The 22039-nt window shown below is 39.9% G+C and overlaps 1 protein-coding gene across 2 annotated transcripts in view; it reads right to left on the bottom strand.

The window, feature by feature from the left end:
* LOC120878638 (serine/threonine-protein kinase Sgk3) overlaps positions 1–22039 on the bottom strand; it is a 111436-nt gene that overhangs the window by 53734 nt on the left and 35663 nt on the right. Inside the window, exon 1 of one of the 2 annotated variants that reach the window (XM_040261319.1) lies at positions 8981–9101. The exons of the other annotated variant lie outside the window; for it this stretch is intronic. The gene's annotated coding sequence lies outside the window, so the exon portion shown is untranslated. Of the gene's footprint in view, positions 1–8980; positions 9102–22039 lie in introns of those variants that run through there. 2 annotated transcript variants of the gene reach the window in all.

The following is a 22039-nucleotide window of genomic DNA, read 5'->3' as shown; positions in this document are numbered from 1 at the left end:
CTAATCAAAAGCCTGGTACAGACTGGGCTGTGAGTGGGGGTGGTCCCATCACTAGGACAATCAAGGGCTAAATTATGAAATAAAGAAAATAGATCTTATCACAGAATTTTTTTTAGCATTAATGTATTCAATTTTTTAAAATATTGGGCCTGCGAGACTTAGAAAATGAACTTATGGTTGCAGGGGGAAGGGATAGTTAGGGAATTTGGGATGGTCATATATACACTGCTACAGTTAAAATGCACAACCAGCGAAGATCTACTGTATAGCACATGGAACTCTGCTCACTGTTATGTGCCAGCCTGGATGGGAGGGGGTCGTGGGGGAGAATGGATACCTGTATATGTATGGCTGAGTCCCTTCCCTGTCCACATGAAACTATCACAACATTGTTAATCGGCTATACCCCCAATACAAAATGTTTTTGGTGTTAAAAAAATAAATAAAAATAAAAATAAATTGGGACCTATGGAAAGCAGAAATATGAAAAAAGATGAAATTTCATGATAGAAAACTCCAAATTCAAGTTATACTAAAAATGTTGGATAAATATTGATTAAAATATACAGATACTAATTAAGACTTATTTTCCCCCTTCATCACCATGTTTACCTTTTTGTCCACTGTCTGCAATTATTGGCCTGGATTGTGTCCATCTTTGTTTCAGTCAGCAAAAAACAAAAAACCCAGCTCATAAGAAAGTCAAAAGATTCTTCTGCTTTTCCCTCTATAGTAAAAGCAGAGCCCTTCTTAACTCATTTCTTCCACAATTACAAAGCCTGTTCGGTATTGACTAGTGGGCCCTACCCAAAATTACAAAGTAGATGCATTCATAACTACCAGCATCCACTCAACTCAACACGGCAGAGAGGGGTCAGCGATGAATTTAATAATGATCCTCTTCCGAGCAGAAGGAGCAAGCCTGGAGGACCTACAGGTTTTCTTCATCAGCAGGGACACGACTGGACACCGTGTGTTTGGAAACAAGGATCCAAAGGAGGGAACTGACAAGAGACGGTGGAGAAAGAGAAAAGAGAAAATTCACGCAGACCCTAGGCATGGCTTGGGGACTGGTATGGTAAGTGCTCTGGGGAAGGGGGATTTACCTAGAGAATTCAAGAAAAATAACTGGGGGATGAGGACAGGAATCACTCTTGAGAAGGCTATATATAGGTCACTCAAGTGGGTAGGTCTGCTTTTAAACTATATTAAAAGCACCTTCCTAGGACATTCTTACCCCAAGCCAACTGGTTACTTCATTGAAAGTTTACATAAGACTATATAATCTAAATCTGTTTAGTTCCTCCTCACAGACTACCAGCTCCAAATATACTGGAAATGTTTCAACAGAAACAATGCACCTCTTTGTCACATCTATAAATTAAGTTCATTGCAGAAGAACTGAAAAATCTAACAGGATCTGCCAATGAAAGATACATAGTAACCTCCCCAGCCTAACACATGATGAATCAGTTACAACTTTTCCTGTTTTCCTACTTTATTCTAATTCCCACCCCACCCTCCTCTTTGATTTCACTCTCATTCTGTAATCACAAAACAGTCCTAGTTTTCCCTAGGTTTACTGCAACTCTTATTTGAGATGACTTTTATCCTGATTCTTGATAAAGAACAGTGATACAAGAATCAGAAATAAAGTCTGTACACAATATCCAATGTGGGGACACAATACAGAATAGTCTACACCCAGCAATTTGATAGACATGTTCCAGAATTCAGACAAAAGATACATGAATTTGTTGGTTTTGTGAAACTGGCTACATTTTATTAAAGACACTTAAGAAAGGGACTGAGTGAGGAGGCAGAAGTGACTGCTGACAGTCCTTTGTTCTCCAGTATTAAAATCAAAACTGCTAGGAGAAAGAGGAAGGCCTTAAACTCATGCCAACTAACATGTCCCTTCACTGGTTCCAGAACTGACAGGGCAAGGATGTGAACTGCAGCAGCAATGCTCTGCTCTACCCTCATCAGCTTCCCAAAGCCACTATCTTGGGGTCCCCATCACCAGAACACCTGCCCTATCCTCAGCTTCCCATGCTTTTGCACTGTTCTGGGGCGGGGGCGGGGGGCACTTTCCCACCCAGAACACTTCCAGAGATGATTCTCTGGGGGACTATGATCACTGGCAGGGAAATGGGTAGATGGGTGCCTACATGAGCCAAGAGAAAAGTGCAGGGGCAACTGACATGGAAACAGCAGTGGTAATAAAACGCTGCAGGCCCTAGGAAGGCTAGGATAACGCTGCTTCTGACTGGGGAGGTTGGCAGAATTCAGATTAAGGAAGCACCAAAACTCCAAAAAAAAAAACCACACAAGGAAACAAAAACCAACCAAACCGCCCCCCCCCCCCAAAGACTGATAACCATCACATCTCAGAGTGTCCTGGGAGCACCTTCAGCTTTGTATCTCTGTTCTGTTCTAACCTCATTTCAATCCATTCTTCCCACAGTAGCCAGAGCAATTTTTAAAAATCACTGTAAATCTGATAATTTCACTCCTTTGCTTAAACTCTTTCCATTGTTTCCCCCTGCCCTTAGAATAAAATCCAAACTCTGAATTACTGTCAACAGCCTACAAGCACCCATGTGACCTAACCACTTCCTACCTCTCCAGCTGCCTTGCACCAGGGCCCTTACCCCTGAAATCAATAGACTCCAATCAGAACAGCCTCTCCCCAAGGCTCACACTCACTGAGCATGTTCCCAACTCCGGTCTCTGGTCCCTGGGTCCCCTCTGCCTGGATGGAAGGCATTCTCTTCAGCCCTTCACATTGAGGCCTTTGTTCAAAGGTCACTTTCTCCTACAAGCCTTCACAATCACCCTAACTAAAGTGCTCCTTCCCCAAATGAATCTTCTGTCATCATCCTGGGCTTTCCATTTTAGCATTTACATCTAAGATAGTATGTGACTTGTTTATTGAGAAGCCCCGACTATAGCGCAAAATTTGTGACTTCTTTACCACCACGCACTCAGTAAACCGCAAAATACATTAGCTTGTTTATTCTTTCAACAAATGGGTAGAAAGAAACACTTGGGAATTCTAATTTGCCAAAGAATGTAAGTAAGATCCTCAAAGCAGCCACCGCCTCATTATTCCTTCATCAGTCTCTAGAATCACCCATTTCTCCCCTTTCACTAGATCAATTCCATTACCATACATACTGATATACTACAGTATCTTAATAAAATTTTCCTTAAAACATATAGATTTAACAGATAGTTACACAGTGCTTACCAAGTGCCACAGATATATAATTAGTCTATGCTACAACTTTCAATATTTGCATGAATGATTCTATCTGATAACACCCTTAACTAAGGCGTTTTATAAACAAAGAAAACTCAGGGTAAACACAGATGATTATACAGTGTGATAAAGGATACTTCAAAGCAAATATTTGCTTTCAAGGTTCTTTTTCTGACAGTAAAATTTCACTGGTTAGCACATTAGAAGAAATTTCCCAAAGACAAAATTTACAATCAATTACAAATTTAAATTATAGTACACTTTCAATTTAAATTGTAGTATGTTTGCTTTAAATCCTGACCTTACATTAGCTGTTGTTAGTAAAGCAGATTTTTACCTTAAAGTTTTAACATTTCAAAAATTAGGTCTTAACCTAATCAAAAAAATGGGCAGAAGATCTAAACAGACATCTCTCCAAAGAAGACACACAGATGACTAATAAACACATGAAAAGATCCTCAATATAAATAATTATTAGAGAAATGCAAATCAAAGCTACAGTAAGGTATCACCTCAACTGGTCAGAACGACCATCATAAAAAAATCGACAAAAAATAAATGCTGGAGAAGGTATGGAGAAACAGGAACCCTCCTACACTGTTAGTAGGAATGTAAATTGGTACATTATGGAGAACAGTATGGACATTTCTTAAAAAACTATATATAGGACTATCATATGATCCAGCAATCCCACTCCTGGGCATATATCCAGAGAAAACCATAATTCAAAAAGATAAATGCACTCCAATGTTCACTGCAACACTATTTACAATAGCTAAGACATGAAAGCAACCTAAATTCCAAGAGAGGACTGAATAAAGATGTGGTACAAATATACAATGGAGTATTAGCCATAAGGAAGAATGAAATAATGCCATTTGCAGCAATATGGATAGACCTAGAGACTGTCATACTGAGTGTAGGGAGACACAGAAAGACAAACATCATATGATATCACCTGTATGTAGAATCTATAAGAATGGTAGAAATGAATTTCTTTACAAAACAGAAAGAGTCACAGATGTAGAAAACAAACCTACAAACCTATGGTTGTAGAAAACAAACCTATCGAAGGGAAGGGGGATAAACTGGGAGATTGGAAATGACATATATACACTACTATATATAAAACATAACTAATAAGGACCTACTCTATAGCATAGGAACTCTACTCATTATTCTGTAAGGACCTATATGAGAAAAGAATCTAAAAAAGAGTAGATATATGTATATGTAAAACTGACTCACTTTGCTGTACACCTGAAACTAACAAAACACTGGAAATCAACTATACTCCAAGAATAATTATTTTAAAAATCCACAAAAATTAGAACTTAACATATGTGTATTTTTTCCCCTACCAACTCTTTCCTGTCAATAGAAACTACAGATTCATCCCAGCAATGGTAAAATAAATTTAGAAGATATTTGTAAGAAAATAAATTAGGCTAATGAGTGCCCTAGAATGGAAAAACTCCAGTTGAGGTTTGGGAGGCAAGAGAGAAGGAAAGAAAATTAAACTGCAGAAATGTCTACACAAGTTTTGTAAACAAGATTTAATCTATTAGTGAAAAAAAAAACCCACAAGTAAAATAAAAGCAATCACTCAGCTAGAATATGTGCAAGGGCATGTTTATAATGAAATGAAGCAAAATATATGAAACCAAATGCTGACAGAAGACTTAATAAAACTGGAAGCTTCAACAACAGACAAATCCAAGAATCTTGTATCTATCACCTTTCTCTGAAGAATTTAAAAGCTTCTGGCATTTATCCTCTGTATAGATCCAGAAAATAAACAACAAAAGAAGCACAAACATTTTATGAAAGAATGAAGGAAAAGAAGGTAAACTGCTCTCTGCAGGTCAGAAAGAAGAGAATGTTCAGTCTTCCAGCTCAGAACACAAAGGGAGACAGTATTATTCATGTCAAGAGATGCAAATACAAAATACAGCTTAGGAATAACTCCTCAGAAGAAAATCTAAAGCTGCAGATGGCTCCATGAATCTATCTTCCTCTAATGGTTTTCTGAGTGAGTCTGTGTATTTTCTTTTTTACACTTGGGCCTGGCCACCTACATGGGTGTTGGGTCTATTGCTCTTCCTTCCAAAAATCCAGACCTCAGTAACTTCATTAAGAATTTTTCTAGAACTGAGCTTCCTTTGCCTTCTTCCTGGAGTGTCCATCTTGTAGAAACAATCGCTGAGGCTCAATATTTCATGATTTAAAGACCTATTAAGGTGAACTTTATTTTATTTAAAAAGGAGCTAAGTGGGTGCATAGCTTGGTTTCCTCAGAAAAGTAACTGATATTTGTGTGTGCATGCTTCCCGTCCTCCAGGAGCTTGTATGTACCAAAAAAGAAAAGACAAAATGCCCAGAGAACTACAATCAGAGTGTGCCAAGTTCTTTAAAAGTCATGAAAAGTCACTAGACTTCAGAGGCAGGAAACACTATTTCCAAGTAAACCTATATAGATATCTGCAATAGTGGTAACGTGAGAGGTTTTGAAGGCTGGGCACTTAGAAACAGCAGCAAAAGTCCTCGGGACAAATAGGTAACAGTCATATAGTCCCATTTGTCAGAATTCCTGCCCATCTGGAGGAAAATACCTACTTATTAATAAAAATAGAAAGAGAAACTGTTGTGAGGCAACCCTGGAATTTTATAGGGAATCACCATCAAATCCTTATTTTACTTTCACATTTACAAGCATAAGCTGGAAATCACTTTTCTCCTATGTGGGAGACACAGGCTGGCAAAGTGGATTTCAGATCGTGTTATAGAGAACTCAGCGCCAGCCTTCTCACTCTGGATTTCATCCTGCAGGTGAGGATGTGAAGGCAGACGAGAAGGGAGCTAGTAGAGCTGAAGGTGTAGAGGACGAAATGGAACGCAGGAGGAAGACACGGGAACGTGGCAGCAACAGGAATGGCACGATTGTGAAAAACTGACAAGAGAACTAAGTCAGTAGCTATTATCTGTACATGGAGTGCTAGGGAGAAGGAGGAATCAACGCTGCCTCCAGGTTTTGCTTCCCTGGTGGCTCAGACAGTAAAGAATCTGCCTGCAATGTGGAGAACCAGGTTTGACCCCTGGGTCAGGATGATCCCCTGAAGAAGGAAATGGCAACCCACTCCAGTATGCTTGCCTGGAGAATTCCATGGACAGAGGAGCCTGATGGACTACAGTCCAAGGGGTCACAAAGAGCTGGACACGACTGAGCGACTAACACAACAGGACAAATAACTAGAAATGGGGGGAGGGTGGAACATGGCAAAATGAATGGTACTGGCTTAAGTAATTACTAGTCCTAGCTGGAAATGCCTGCCTGTGACCCTCCCTGGTGCCAGGCACTTCACGAACAGCCGTGGACACAACTGGCAAGCACCCCTGCCCTCACGGAACTTACCATCTCATGGCAGACAACAGATAACAGACAAGTAAATAGACAGGCAAATATACATTACAGGAAGAGTAGGGCTGAATGGGATTTTAAACAGGAGGATCTGACTGATACAGCAATATCTGAACAAATACCTACAGGTGAGGGAGTAGACTCGACAAGGAGCCAGGGAAGAGTAGCAAGCAACAGACCAGTATCTCCAAATAATTTCACTTGAGGACGCTTCTGAAGTTAGTAGCAATTGCAAGGTATCTCTTTCATGACTGGAACTCAAGTCTGATTTCCTTGGGCTAGCATTGATAACTATCTTACCCAACCAAGGAAACTTCACCAATAATACAATGATAATAAACTGCCTAGAAGGTCAATGTGTTTACACTGGCTGTTTACATTCCTTACATGAGAGAAAAGGGCTGTATAAAATAATAAAACCAAAGCGCTGTTAGAACATGTTTGTACAAAGCTGAAGACAATCATCTTGTTCTCAAAGCAATCATTGATGTGGCAACTCTGAGACTTGTGATTTAAATCAAAGGTGCTAAAGAATGATTATGAATCATGCAATTAAGCTATGAAGTAGGATGATGCTGAGAAAAATCATTCACAGCACCATAAAACTGTCAAAAATAATACCATCATCAACACCAGAAGTAATATCATCCTTTGATTTTATAATCTGCTTCTCAGCAGAGCTGAATTCTAGTCTAAGCCCTGTCACTTACTGGTTTTGGATCTTTGGGTCTGATTCTCATCTATGAAGGGCAGCCCATCTGATTTTTCAGATTCCTTTCAATACTGAGTTTCAACCTGGCAAGTTAGGATTCTTAGCATGGTTAGTTTATGTACTCTGGTTTACCTCATTTTGCAATAATATTACAAATAAGTACCCACCCAAAAGAGTACAACTTATAAGTTCTGTATAAAGTGAGATGAACTTCTTTTTGAGCACCAGAGCTTAGTGCTTAAAATGAGGCTACACTCACTGAAAAAGTGCTGCCTTTCTTCAAGCCTCTTTGAGAACATCCCTCAAGATGCTGAGGTTTCTGTATCATTTGAGAGTGGCTTTGATTTAGGCTTCCCTGGTGGCTGAGATGGTAAAGCGTCTGCCTACAATGTGGGAGACCTGGGTTCGATCCCTGGGCTGGGAAGATCCTCTGGAGAAGGCAATGGCAACCCACTCCAGTACTCTTGCCTGGAAAATCCCATGGACGGAGGAGTCTGGTAGGCTACAGTCTGTGGGGTTGCAAAGAGTCGGACACGACTGAGTGACTTCACTTTCACTTTGATTTGGAAGAATGGAGATGATCACATCTCTAGCACGACAGAATAGTAATGAGACCTTTTCCAGTGGGATTCAGTCTTTGAAAACTGTTCCAAAGCAACCTCCAAGGAATGGTTCTGCAGGAAGGTTTTTCTTTCTACTGTTTTGAAGATGAATGCCCATCTGACTGCATAATAAAGAAAACGGCCCAAGTTACTGTGGACTATGCCTGCAATGCAGGAGACTCAGGTTCAATCCCTAGGTTGGGAAGATCCCCTGGAGAAGAGAAAGGCAACCCACTCCAGAATTCTTGCCTGGAGAATCCCATGGACAGACCATGGGCCTCAAAAGAGACAGACACGACTGAGCGACTAACATGAACCAGACACTACTAAGTAGTAACTCATTTAATCCTCAGAAAAAAATTTAATGCCAAATCTACTATTATTCTCACTATATGCATGCAAAAACAAAGTCATAGAAAAGTTAAGCAAACTGCCGGGGTTTTCATAATTAATAAGTAGATTCAAACCCCAACATTCCAGCTTCAAAGCTTGCCCGCTTAATCTCCACAATCCACTGCCTGTGCAAACCTCCGTGTCCTTGTTGAAATAACAGTCCCATTACCAGCCGCAGCACTCTTTCTGCAAACTTTGTAACACGAAGTCAAAATAAAGGCTCCCGGTAAGCTCACTGACGAGTTTCTCCTACAGTTTCTGAACCACGAGCTAGATATGTACGTTATAAAGTATAAAGTCTCTGCAGTACCTGAGGTCTCTCGAGATTTGTGTGGTGGGTGGAGGGAAGAGTTTCGTGGCCCGGAGCTAGTGCGGTTAACACGCGCTCCGAAGCTAGAGCCCGACCCTGTCCTCCTCCCTTCCTCCCTCCCGGGGCTCACACCACGGGGCCGCCCGCCCGCGCCCTGCGCTCCTGCTCCGCGCGGAAGTGGTACCGGGACCCGTCCGGCCAAACCACACCTGCCTCTGGCGCGCCCCCCAAGGGTGCCTCCACCGGGTCGGCGCGGCGCCGGGCCGCCTGCCCACGCTTACCTTCGGGGACAGACGCCCAGCGCGTGGCGAGCGGGAAGCGCGGCCACAGCTGCGCCACACTCCACAGGCTTCCACGACGCGCCTCCTGCCCCTCGCGGCCCCCTCCGCGTTCCCCGCCCCCCGCGCCAAGCCACGCCCTCACCTATCAACGGCGCCGTCTCGGTCGCTAGCCCCGCCCAAGCCGCGGGGGGGCCGGGCTTTTGCTCACTCAGCTCCACCCTCTCAGCCTCCGGGGGCGGAGCTTCCGAGAGGAGCTGTAGGCGGGTAGCAGCCCAGGAGGGCCTGGGGTTGTCGGACCCCGAGGGAGGAAGGGCGGGACGCTAGCAGAGGGAAAGGGTGAAAGGAAAGAGACAGCCTTGGGGGGTAGGATGAGGAAAGAGGCTTGGGAAAGGGAAGAGAGGGCACTCTGCCCAGGTTCCAGCTAAGGTGTTGGACTGGGTGAGACAACGTAACGTAACAAGAGTTCACTTATTCAGGGCACTGGCTAATCTTTCTCTTCCGACAGTCACACGAATTCTGGGTTCCAAGCGTGAGAAGTCATAGGGAACGGTTTCGAGGGGCAAAGAAAGGAAGCAATTCCTTTACTGATCTTCATCACACAGCCTCCTTATTTTAAAAATTGTGGTAAGGACTCCCAGAAAGAATCCTCACTCCAGATTTGTTGTTCAGTCACTCGTCTCCAACTCTTTGCGACCCAATGGACTGCAGCCCGCCAGGCTTCCCTGTCCATCATCTCCCTGAGTTTGCGCAAACTCACGTCCACTGAGTCGGTGATGCCATCCAACCATCATTCCAGATTTAAATTAATGTTAATCATTCCCTTTCCCTTCAAACAGCTCCACTCAAACAACTTTTAAACAGAGCAGACCCGAGTTTGGCATTAATGCCCATTGTGTACTATTATGAAGTTTGCCATGGTGTGTACGGATAAAGAGAAAAAAAAAATCAGATCTCTGGAAAGGAATTATTTTAATTATTAATTTGTTTGATTCGGGAAGGTGAAAAAACGATTTAAGGAATCAAGTCAATAACTAATTGAATTATGGTGGGGAAACACACAACTCACTTTGCCACAAACTGGAATGATATACAGAAACTTTTGCTAGAAGATTTTCTGAAAATGGTGCCAAGAGGCCAGCCTAGCTGTGTGGCCTGAAGGGAAGTCACAATATCTGAAGTTCTCAATTTCCTTATCTGTAAAGTGAAGTGATTAGGCCTGGAGACCTCATGATCCCTTCCTCACTCCACATTATCCTGCCAGGTTCAATGATTAAGGGAGAAGGGCCATGGGAAAGGTGCTGTCCAGTTAGGAGACACACAGAGAAATCGGGAATTTTTAGGAAAAGCCTCAGAGATCTCTGGCATCATTTCACTGAAGCGCTCCTCTCTGACTTTTCACTCTGGTCCTAGCTCAAAAGTTTAGACGCTTCTTCCTTCTCAATCCTCACAACTAGTCACTAGGTCCTTGATTTTCTCCATTTCAAGGTCTCTTCAATGACCCCTCTCATTTTCACTGTCATCTCTGTACAGAGGACAAATGCAAAGAACTCAGAATCTTGTATCTGACCCTCACTTTTTCCACCTACAATCTCCAACTGCTCTCTGTGTAGGTACACATTTGTCTGACAGACTGTCTTCTCACTGTACAGTACCCACAATAAACAGCCAACGCTTCTGCCATGGCACGCTTATAGCCACTATTCCCTGCTCAGAATACCTCTCCTCAGTCCCAGTTACCTGTCAGGACTACAATAGCTCAGCTCAGGAACCTCTCTATGGAATAAAATAACTGCAATGCTTAGAATCTGTACTGCTCCACTTGGCACTCAGCAACAACTACTTGTTTTGTTTTCTCTGTTATTTATCATATTTATCTTCAAAACTAAACCATAAGCTATTTACTGAATGTCTCCAAGCTCCAGCCAATCCAGGAAGAAAAAGCTATTTTCAATATCTCAAAAAGCCTAAAAGAAACTATATATTCATCTACAATTAGCTATTCAAGTTGCCTATCACAGAAAGATTCTCTGTTTTTGTCTGAAATTATACAATGCTGAAGTTACACAATTACTTCAAGTTAACCCATTGATAGAGGAACCTAGTGGTCTACAGTCCACGGAGTCTAAGAACTGAACACAACTTAGCACCTAAATAACAACAACCAAAGCTTTGATGGGCAGTTATATGTGACTGATCAAAAACACAGGAAAATAAATTATTATTAAATAAGATTTGTTTGTTTTGAAGACCAAATCTTTGAGATTCATGGAGCTACATAAAAATAAAAAGTAGCCTACCCATTCTTTGTCACCTCATGACCAAACAAGTGATGTACCTATGTGTGTATGCTAAGTCACTTCAGTTGTGTCCGGCTCTTCATGACGCCCATGGACTGTAGCCCACCAGGCTCCTCTGTCCGTGGGATTCTCCAGGCAAGAATCCTGGAGTGGGTTGCCGCGCCCACCATAGGGGATCTTCCTAAGCCAGGGATCAAACCCATGCCTTTTACGTTTCCTGCACTGGCAGGTGGATTCTTTACCGCTGGTGCCACCTGGAAACCCAATGTATCTATAGTGAGTGAGTGAAGTCGCTCAGTCGTGTCCGACTCTTTGTGACCCCATGGACTGTAGCCTACCAGGCTCCTCAGTCCATGGGATTTTCCAGGCAAGAATACTAGGGTGGGTTGCCATTTCCTTCTCCAGGGGATCTTCCCGACCCAGGGATTGAACCCAGGTGTCCTGCATTGTAGGCAGACGCTTTACCGTCTGAGCTACCAGGGAAGCCCCTATAATGAATGCTTAAAAATATATTCATCAGTTTATGATTATTTTCAGTTTTTCTTAAGTTCTCTTTCTCCCTTGCTATAATTAAAATACTGGCCTTTTCTTTTCCATGCAAATAAAGCTGTAGGAGTTTCCCTTTCTAATTTCAAATAAACTTTCAAGAATAACATAAACAAGAATCACACAGCACCTCTTGGTGTTGGATTAGAAAAAGGTTTTAGTATTCCAGAAATAAACCCTTGATTCACAGTAAACTGCCTGTGTTAGGGGGCCCTAGGTACTATTAAGATCTTTAGAAAGTAAAATTTCCTTCACTGCAACCTTACCCAAACGAAACAAGTAGAAGCAGAACCAAGTTTGCAGAACCATACCAAGTAAAAGAGTGAACACTGATTTGCAATCTATCAATGGCTCCTTGTGTTTTGAAAATGTCACTGGCATGTTTAAGGGAGGCCACAGAGCTCTGAAGTCTGGCCTAAACAATCTATAAATCACCAGTCACAGCAAACCTTTCTAATATTCTAGAGATTTAAGAAGTATTAAACAGGCAGACTAAACAACAGTCACACTTCATTTTACAGAGTGGTTGTACCAGAGGCTATTTATTACAGACTCTTGGAACTTTTCCTCTCCTCAGAGTGTGAGGTGACTATTAAGAGCTGAGCCTTGGGACTTACCTTGTGATCCCACCTGCCAAGGCAGGGCACATGGTTCAATCCCTGATCCAGGAAGATCGCATGTGCTGCGGAGCGGCAAAGCCCATGCGCCACATCTATTGAGCCCGTGCTCTAGAGCCTAGGGAACTGCAACTACGGAACCCACGCATCTAGAGCCTGTGCTCCACAACAAGAGAAGCCACAGAATGAGAAGCCAGCACAACACAACAGTGTAGCCCCCCGTTAACCTCAACTAGAGAAAACCTGTGCAAAGCAACAAAGACCCAGTGCAGCCAAAAAAAAAAAAAAAAGCAGAGCCTTGGGGAAACCGCTGAACCCAGAAGAATAAGATGGAGTAACAAGGGCCATATTTGCCCTCCCATGTAAACCAACAACAAGGAAACAGACAACATACATAAAACAGCAGTTCTTAAGATATTGCATGTTAGGCAGTGAAGGAGAGTGATCCCTCACGGATGGGAAGTGAACAGAGTTTGTCTCAGTTTATAACCTTCAGAGAAATTATAGCCGATGGAAAGGAAAGGAGAATCACAGGCGAGTCCAGCAGATTCCCTGAGCTGAGGAGACAGAGCGGTGAGTTCAGGGAGAACAAGATGGCTGGAATTCACAGGACAAAGTCGGGGAGACAGACAAACCACAGAGAATCCCAGAGATCTGCAAAGGGTCCTCCTTGAGAATTCACCACAGCTGGTCAGTGCATGCATGGAAGGAAACTACTCAGGGTTGAGGAAAGAACAAGCCACTGAAGCATCAGAAGGAACAATATTGAGCACTCACAGAGGGCCAGAAATAGTGGCTATTCACACCAGGCCAACTAGAAAACCTCCCAATTCAATTTAATCAAGAGAGTATTCAGAAAGGTCTTGTTTTGATACTGGAGAGTAACTGTGTGTGTGTGTGTGTGTGTGTGTGTGCACACCCACTCAGTCATGTCCAACTCTTTGAGACCCATGGATTGTAGCCCGCCTGGCTCCTCTGTCCACTGAATCCTCCAGGCAAGAACAGTGGTACCGGTTGCCATTTCCTCCTCTTGGGGATCTTCCCAATCAAGGGACTGAACCCCCATCTCTTGCATTGGCAGGTGGGTTCTTTACCACTGTGCCACCTGGGAAGTCTATCTGAATCATTACCTCTTTCTCAACTGTAGTTCCAAATTTCCAACTACCTGCTAAATATCTCATCTCATAAATGAATAAATTAATGGTTTTCCCTTCAATCATCTTTTATTCATAGTACCTCCTCATACCCAGTCACACTAGTTCAAACTAGTTCACACTAGCTCAACTAGTTCACACTAGTTGGATTCTTCTTGGACTTCTCCTTAAATCTTCCCTCCCTTTCCCATTTAAGCTCTCAGAGTCTTTGATAATTTTGTTGTTTTGCAGAAATGAAAAAACTGATCCTCAAATTCACGTAGAATTGCAGGGGGCTGCCGTCTATGGGGTCGCACAGAGTCGGACACGACTGAAGTGACTTAGCAGCAGCAGCAGCAGCAGCAGCATATAGCCAAAACAATACTGAACAAGGTCTCACACTTACTGATTTCAAGTTTTGTCACAAAGCTATAACGATCAAAACAGCATGATCTCAGCATAAAGACAGCTCTATAGACCAATGGAGTAGAATGGAGTTAATAAATAAACTTGTACATCCATGGCCCACTGATTTTCATCAAGAGTGCCAAGATGATTCAATGGCAAAAGGATAGTCTCTTCATACGGTGCTTGGCCAACTGGCTATTCACATGTAAAAGAATCAAACTGGACTCCTCCCTCACACCACATGCAAAAATTAACTGAAGATGGATCAGTGACTTAAAAGACTAAAAACTATTAAAACTCTTAGATGGAAACACAGGGGTGAATTTTCACAACACTGGATTTGACAATGGATTCTTAGATATGGCACCATAAACATGACCAATAAAAGAAAAAAATAGATAAATTAGATTTCAATTCTTAGATATGATGCCAAAAGAGTTAAAACTTTTTGTGAATCAGAGGTCATCATCAGGAAATTGAAATGACAATCTATAGAGTGAGAAAATCATATATCTGATAAGAGTCTAGTATCCAGGATAAAGAAGTTATACAGCTCAACAAAAAGATAAATAACACAATAAAAAAGTAGCAAATGGCCTGAATAGACATTTCTCCTACGAAGATATATAAATGGCCAACAAGGACATAAAAAGATATTCAACATCACTCAGTTCAGTTCAGTCGCTCAGTTGTGTCCGACTCTTTGCAACCCCATGAATCGCAGCACACCAGGCCTCCCTGTCCATCACCAACTCCCAGAGTTTACCCAAACTTATGTCCATCAAGTCTGTAATGCCATCCGGTCATCTCATCCTCTGTCGTCCCCTTCTCCTCCTGCCCACAATCCCTCCCAGCATCACGGTCTTTTCCAATGAGTCAACTCTTCGCATGAGGTGGCCAAAGTATTGGAGTTTCAGCTTTAGCATCAGTACTTTCAATGAACACCCAGGACTGATCTCCTTTAGGATGGACTGGTTGGATCTCCTCGCAGTCCAAGGGATTCTCGAGTTTTCTCCAACACCACAGTTCAAAAGCATCAATTCTTTGGCACTCAGCTTTCTTCACAGTCCAACTCTCACATCCATACATGACCACTGGAAATACCATAGCCTTGGCTAGACAGACCTTTGTTGGCAAAGTAATGTTTCTGCTTTTTAATAGCTGTCTAGGTTGGTCATAACTTTCCTTCCAAGGAGTAAGCGTCTTTTAATTTCATGGCTGCAATCACCATCTGCAGTGATTTTGGAGCCCAATCACTAGTCATTAGAAAAATTCAAATCAGAACTACAAAGATATACCACTTCACATGCATTAGGGTAAAAATAATAAACAATAATCAATAATCAACTTAGTAGAAACTGTTAGTGACGATGTGGATAAACTGGAGCCCTCATACATTGTTGGTAGGAAAGTAAAATGGTGCAGCTGCTGGGGAAAACAATTTGGCAGTTCTTAAAAAAGTTAAATATAGAATTACGATGTGACCCAGCAGTTTCACACCTAGATATATATCCCAAAGAACTGAAAACAGTTACCCAAATAAATATTTATACATGTATGTTAATAGCATTATTCACAACAACCAAAAGATGGAAACAACCAAATGTCCATCCACATAGACAAACTGTGGTACATATACTCGATGGAATACTAGTCAGTCATAAAAAGGAATGAAGCACTGATGCATGCTACAAGGTGGGTGAATGCAAAAATATCATGCTAAGGGAAAGAAGTTAGACATAAGAATTTACAGCCTGAATGAATCCACTTACATACAATATTCAGAATAGATAGGTCCAAAGGAAAAGAGAGCAGGCTGGTGGTTGCTAGGGGCTGAGGGACTGGTCAATAACTCATTAATGCATATGGGGTTTAATTCTAGGGTGATGATAATGTTTGCAACTAGACAGAAGTAGTGGTTGCAAAACATTGTAAGTAATCAAAATATCTCTGAATTGCACACTTTAAAATGGTTAACTTTATGTTATATGGATTTCACTTTAATTAAAAAAAAAAACCTTAATGATGACTGAATGAGATCTTATCAGTTTAGCCTCCTAGATCTTCTATATTTTGACTATCATATGACCTTTACTTCCCCTTCATGCACTCCATGCTCTAAGCAAAACAAGCCCTTTCCTTTATATGCAACACTGGCTTCATTTCTCTCTATATGTAAGTCCAACTGATTTTTCAAGGCATTATACAAATATAAGCTCCTTTAAGAAATTTTTTTTAATCTTTTAGTGGGGATGCTCTCTTTTCTTTAAGCTCCTATGAGCATTTTATCTGCACCTCTTATTTTCTACCTCAGAGTATTTCTTTATATCTATATAGATATATAGAATATATAGAAATATAGATATATTTCTATATATCTATATCTATTTCTTAACATCCTCTATTATCCAGGAATTGTCAACAAGTTCCATAAGTGATTCACCCTGTTATTTCCAGGATCCTTAGACACTCTTACACAGAAAAGACACCTAAATAGTTATTAAAGGAAAAAGATGAATAGAAAATTAATTTCTGCATATGAATCCTCTTGGCTTTCATTACAGACTAGAGATGTGTTTTCCTGGGAATATGTTTGGCTCCAGAATGTCTGAAACACTTTGAAAATTACACGGGGTAATATTACAATTTCCTGATGAAATGGTTATAAAAATATTTCTGAACACTAATATAAAATAACTAGAATTATTCATATCCTTAATAATTTCTAATGCTAACAGTACAAGTCATAATAATAATTTCCATTAATAACAGTTCTATAGCACATATGTGCTGCACTCTCCAAGCACTTTATATATATTGAGCAGCTATATAAAATTATCACCCCATTTTACAGGTGAAAAAACACAAAGTCAAGTAACATGGCCAAATGTCACTTAGCCAGTAACTAGTATGCTTGTGATTAGAACCCAGGTACCTTGTTTTTAATAATGTTTATTTATTTGGCTGTACTGGATCTTAGTTGTGGCATGTAGGATCTTTTTTCTTTTTTCACTTGCAGCACATGAGACCTTTAGCTGTGGCATATGAATTCTTAGATGTGGCATGTGGGATCTAGTTCCCTGACCAGGGATCGAACCTGCACCCTCTGCATTGGGAGTGCAGTCTTAACCTCTGGACCACCAGGGAAGTCCCAGAGCCCAGGTACTTTGGTTCCAGAGTCCATGCTTTTATTTATTTATTTATTGGGTCACATCGCACTGCATGTGGGATCTTAGTTTCCTAACAGATCCAACCTGTTCCCTTTGTATTGGGAGCAGGGAGTCTTAACCACTGGACTCCCCCAGAGTCCATATACTTAAATACTATGCCCTGTCACTTCTCTAAAATAGGAGTTTTACTGTGCATAATAAAATGGCTTGGAAAGGTCAATGAGTGTCCAATAAAACATTTCCTAATATTTCAGAGCAGGTTAACATGAAACTTACACTTTTTTTTTCAGACTTTGTGTTTGAAATTTTGAGATGGTTGATAACTTTTAGAACTATACTTGATTTCACTGTACTGAAAGTCTCTTGAAAGTGAAAGTGTTAGTTGCTCATTTGTGTCCAACTCTTTGTGACTCCACAGACTGTAGCCTGCTAGGCTCCTCTATCCATTGAATTCTCCAGGCAAGAGTACTGGAGTAGAGCAGGTAGCCATACTGTTCTCCAGGGGATCTTCCCAACCCAGGGATCGAACCTGGGTTTCCTGCATTGCAGGTGGATTCTTTACCATCTGAGCAATCAGGGAAGACTGAAAGCATTTTGACTGAGAAACAAATTTGAAGAACACAATGTAACACATGATTAAAGATGTAAGTGGATGAACTGTATATAATAAAGGAACACAATAAAAGTATAAGTACACAATGGGACTGTAGACACTGAAATATAAAGGAGCCTGATAATTTGATAAAGACTTCTGACAATATAATTTTAAAGTGTGATTTTCTGTATCTCAAATTCCAATAAAATTCTTGTGTAAAACAGTGCTTATGTATCTTTTTGCTTAAATGCATGTTGGTTTACATAAACATTAATGTTATAGTGAAGGAATCTAACTCTATAAAAGAGAATTAGTAACCTATGATGTAATTACATTCATCTCATATAGCAGTGGACCAAAATAACAATTAGAGGTTGTTCATCTTAGGAAATAAAATCTTTGAATTCGACATCCAATTAAATCATTTTCTCAACTCTCAAAAGTCTTTTCTATTAATCTTGCATGCAGAAAGTCATCTTATTAATAATGTACTCTATAATTTTATTTGACACTGGAATTTGGAGTAGGCCTTTGGGTTTAAATTTGTCTGAGATGATTTATATGATATGGTCAGTAAGTTTTAATCCATGATTAATTACCCATGTTTCCTTTAAAATGCTGCCTAATTCAGATTCCATTAATGGACACAGAGATCACAAGGTCATTTTTATGCATTCCTTTGTATGCTAAGGGGGGGAAATAATTTTCTAACTTATTTTCATGATTCAATAGATTATGTTATAAATAAGGAAAAGTTTTTTGCTTTTTACCAGTTTGGGTCCCAGAGTTCAGCATTAACAACTTCATTCATATGAATTTACTTTCTAAGATTTTATTGTAGATTAACCTTTTACCTAAGTAAAACACTTTCAAGTTCTCTTCCTTTGTAATTTTTTTCTATTCATACCAAATTTGCAACACAATAACATATCTTTTAAAAACAGAATAACACAAACATTAAAAAAGTGATGCCACATCCAAGTCATTTACAGAGAATGAGAGAAAAAGGAAAGGAGACAAAGACGACTATTCCTGATTCTAATTCTTTAATCTGACATCATGAGTTATAAATCTAATTATTAATTTAGCTAATATCTGCATTAGTTGAAGACTAACATTTTATTTGGCAAAGAGTATAATAAATACTCAACTTAATTTAGTAAGTATTGATTACCTAATATGCACACTTCCCTCCACTGGGCCCCATGTATAGTACATTAAGCGTATAAAATTTCAAAACCTTTCAATCCTACCATCTATTGTTGATAGAAGAAGAAACAAACGTTTTTAAATATAAAAGTTATATAGTGATAAATGGAGTATTTTAAAATGGTGACCTTACTACAGTGAGGGAGGAGTTCAAGTTTTATTTATTATATGTAACTGTATGTTCAAAGTTGACAAAAATCAAGAAAGATATACATTTATTATATAGAGATATTCAGGGAAATAAAACAGCAACTAAAAACAGAGAAGATTAAATATGGTTCCTCCTCAAGATGAGACCTTCTCAAGAGACCTAGCTAAGCTAGAGGAATTCTTTCAAGTGACTTCAAAACAAAGTATATTTCGAGGAGGGTAAACCCTAAGGACAAAAGGAACTGAAAAAAAAAAAAACAAATCTTAAAATCTTAAATTCAAGCAATCATATTGTTGGTGGGGTAAATAAAATAAATACCTTTGTGTTTTTAAGAATCACGAATTTTGATGTGGGAGAAAAGAGGTCTAGGGGATTTACAATAAAACACAAATCTAAAGTACTGAATTTCAGTTGGAAGTAATATTCTGTTTCGTACTTTATCTGTAAAATACACATATATGTGTACCACTCAACTCTGGCAGAAAAGGTCTAACATCAATGACCATTCCAGTGAAATGAGCACCACCTGCATCTGGATAATGGTCTCTCAACATTTACCATTAAAATGAGTTAGGGCTTCCCTGGTGGCTCAGATGGTAAAGAAGCTACCTGCAATTCGGGAGACCTGGGTTCAGTCCCTGGATAGAGAAGATCCCCTGGAGAAGGGAATGGCTACCCACTCCAGTATTCTTGCCTGGAGAATTCTACATTCTGTGGGATCACAAGGAGTCAAACACAACTGAGCGACTAACACATACACACATAAAATGAGTTAAGGCTCCGTGCAGAACTGGCTGACCAGGAAGTGTACAGATGAGAATTCCAAGGACAGAGGAGCCTGGTGGGCTACAATCTATGTACAGATGAGCCTGGTCTTCCTTATTCCCTGGTATGATGTCAGTGATTACTAGAGTTACATCAAAGCCCCAAGAGGTCACTGAAAGAGTTAACCAAAGATGGAAAATAGAGCCTAAGCAATAATAATAACAATGATGAACTGAAACACGCTGAATGTTAAGTCCAGGAGTTTACAAAGATACTAAAAAATACAAAACAAACCTTAAGGATTACTTTTGAATTATGCTAAGGAACTAAATCATTTTTTTTTCCAAACTGGTAAATAAAGAATAAAAATCAAGCCTTTGTCATGCCTTTCCAATACAAACTACACCCTAAGTTAACCAAAGAGCTGATGAGGGGATGTTTCTCTTTATAGAATTCCAGCTAATGAATGAAGAACAGAATGGAAAAACACACCAGCACTTATGAAGTGTTCTTGCCACAAAACCTGAGCCCAAATCTCACAAATTATTAGCTCTAACTTCCAATTTATAGGCAACAAAGGGATCAGAGGTGAATGATATTTCAGGAATGCAATTAATAAAATTTAGTGGGAAATTCTATAGGACAAAGGATCTTGTTTCTTCATTATACAACTTGTGAAAGGAAAAAAGAAAGGCAAAAAACAAAGACAAAAAGATGCATCAACTACCAATTCTAATGAATGCATATTATTCTAACGTATGCCTATCTGGATTGGACTAGACAAACTGAAAAAATTACGAGGCAACTGGGGAAATTCAAACATCTGATTAAGAATTCACTGTGTTTTTCCTTTTAGGTATGATGATGTTACTGTGTTACATTTTTTTAAGTGTATATTTTAGAGGTAACACTGAAATATTTATGGTGAAATGATCTGATGTCTCAGATTTGCTTCAAAATTACATATACGGGGGGATGGGATAGTGATTAGCCAAAATAAGATATAGTCATAAGTAGACAATGGTTGTAACTGGGCAACATGTTTACGGAAGCTAACTATACAACTCAGACTAGTTTTGTATATGTTTGAAATTTTCTATAATAAAAAGGTTGTTTTCCCTAAAACAGTATTTGCTTCAGAGGAATGCTAAGGTGAGAGACTTTTTCATTATAAGCTTCTTTTACAATTTTTTTTTATTTTTAGGTACATGCATATATTTCATTTCTAAGGAACCAGTTCTATTAATGATGTAAGAAATACCCATACATTAAAATTTTAACCAGTCCATGATGATTTAGTTGTAACTGAATGGTATACACCAGTTTTCCAAGTGTAGTCTGTGGACCCCTGGAAGGTGCTAAGACTCTTTCAGGGGGTCTATGAGCTCAAACTATTTTCACACTAACACTAAGGTGTTATTTGCCTTTTTCACTGTGTTGCCATTTGCACTGATGGTGTAAAAGTAACATAATGGCTAGAATGGTTGGTGCCCTGGTCTGAATTAAGGCAGTCACACTGCTGTACTAGTATGCATTGTATTCTCTACTGTCACTCAATTGCAGTTTAAAAACAGAAAAAAGCCAAGTTCATTTAAGGATGTCCCTGACACAGCAGTAAACATTATTAATTTTACTGAATCTCAACTTTTGAGCACCTTTCTCTGTGACAAAATAGGAGGTATGCGTAACGCAATCTGCTGTACAATAGAGATGGTCTGGAGTGAAAGCCGCTCCCCGAGTGCTTGTTGGGGTCCAAAAAGCTGAACTAGCTGCTTTTACATAAAACACCATATTTACTCAAAAGGACAACTGACAAAGGACAATATTTGCCAAACTTGGGTACTTGGCAGACATTTTCTTGGAAATGAACAAAGTAAGCCTGTCACATCAAGGAAAACAACTCAATGTATTTGTTGGCAATGATAAATTTCAAGCCCTCAAGTGAAACTTAAGAGTTTTGGAAAATTTGTTTCTGCCACCATGAGCCTGACTGCTTTTCTCCTCTGAAAGAGTTTTCTGATTCATTTGGTTGGTGATATTAACAAATATGATTTTTTTTAACATGTTGTTAAAACAAAATGTGTCAACATTTGGAAGATCTGCATAGATCAGTGAGTTAGTATTTTTCCAAATGACTAATGCATGAAGTTACAAAACCAGGCAAGCAT

This window comes from Oryx dammah, unplaced genomic scaffold, assembly GCF_014754425.2.
Source record: "Oryx dammah isolate SB20612 unplaced genomic scaffold, SCBI_Odam_1.1 HiC_scaffold_19, whole genome shotgun sequence".
Lineage (NCBI taxonomy): Eukaryota > Metazoa > Chordata > Mammalia > Artiodactyla > Bovidae > Oryx > Oryx dammah.
Note: the sequence above shows the minus strand (reverse complement) of the source record. Positions and strands in the feature narration are given on the sequence as shown.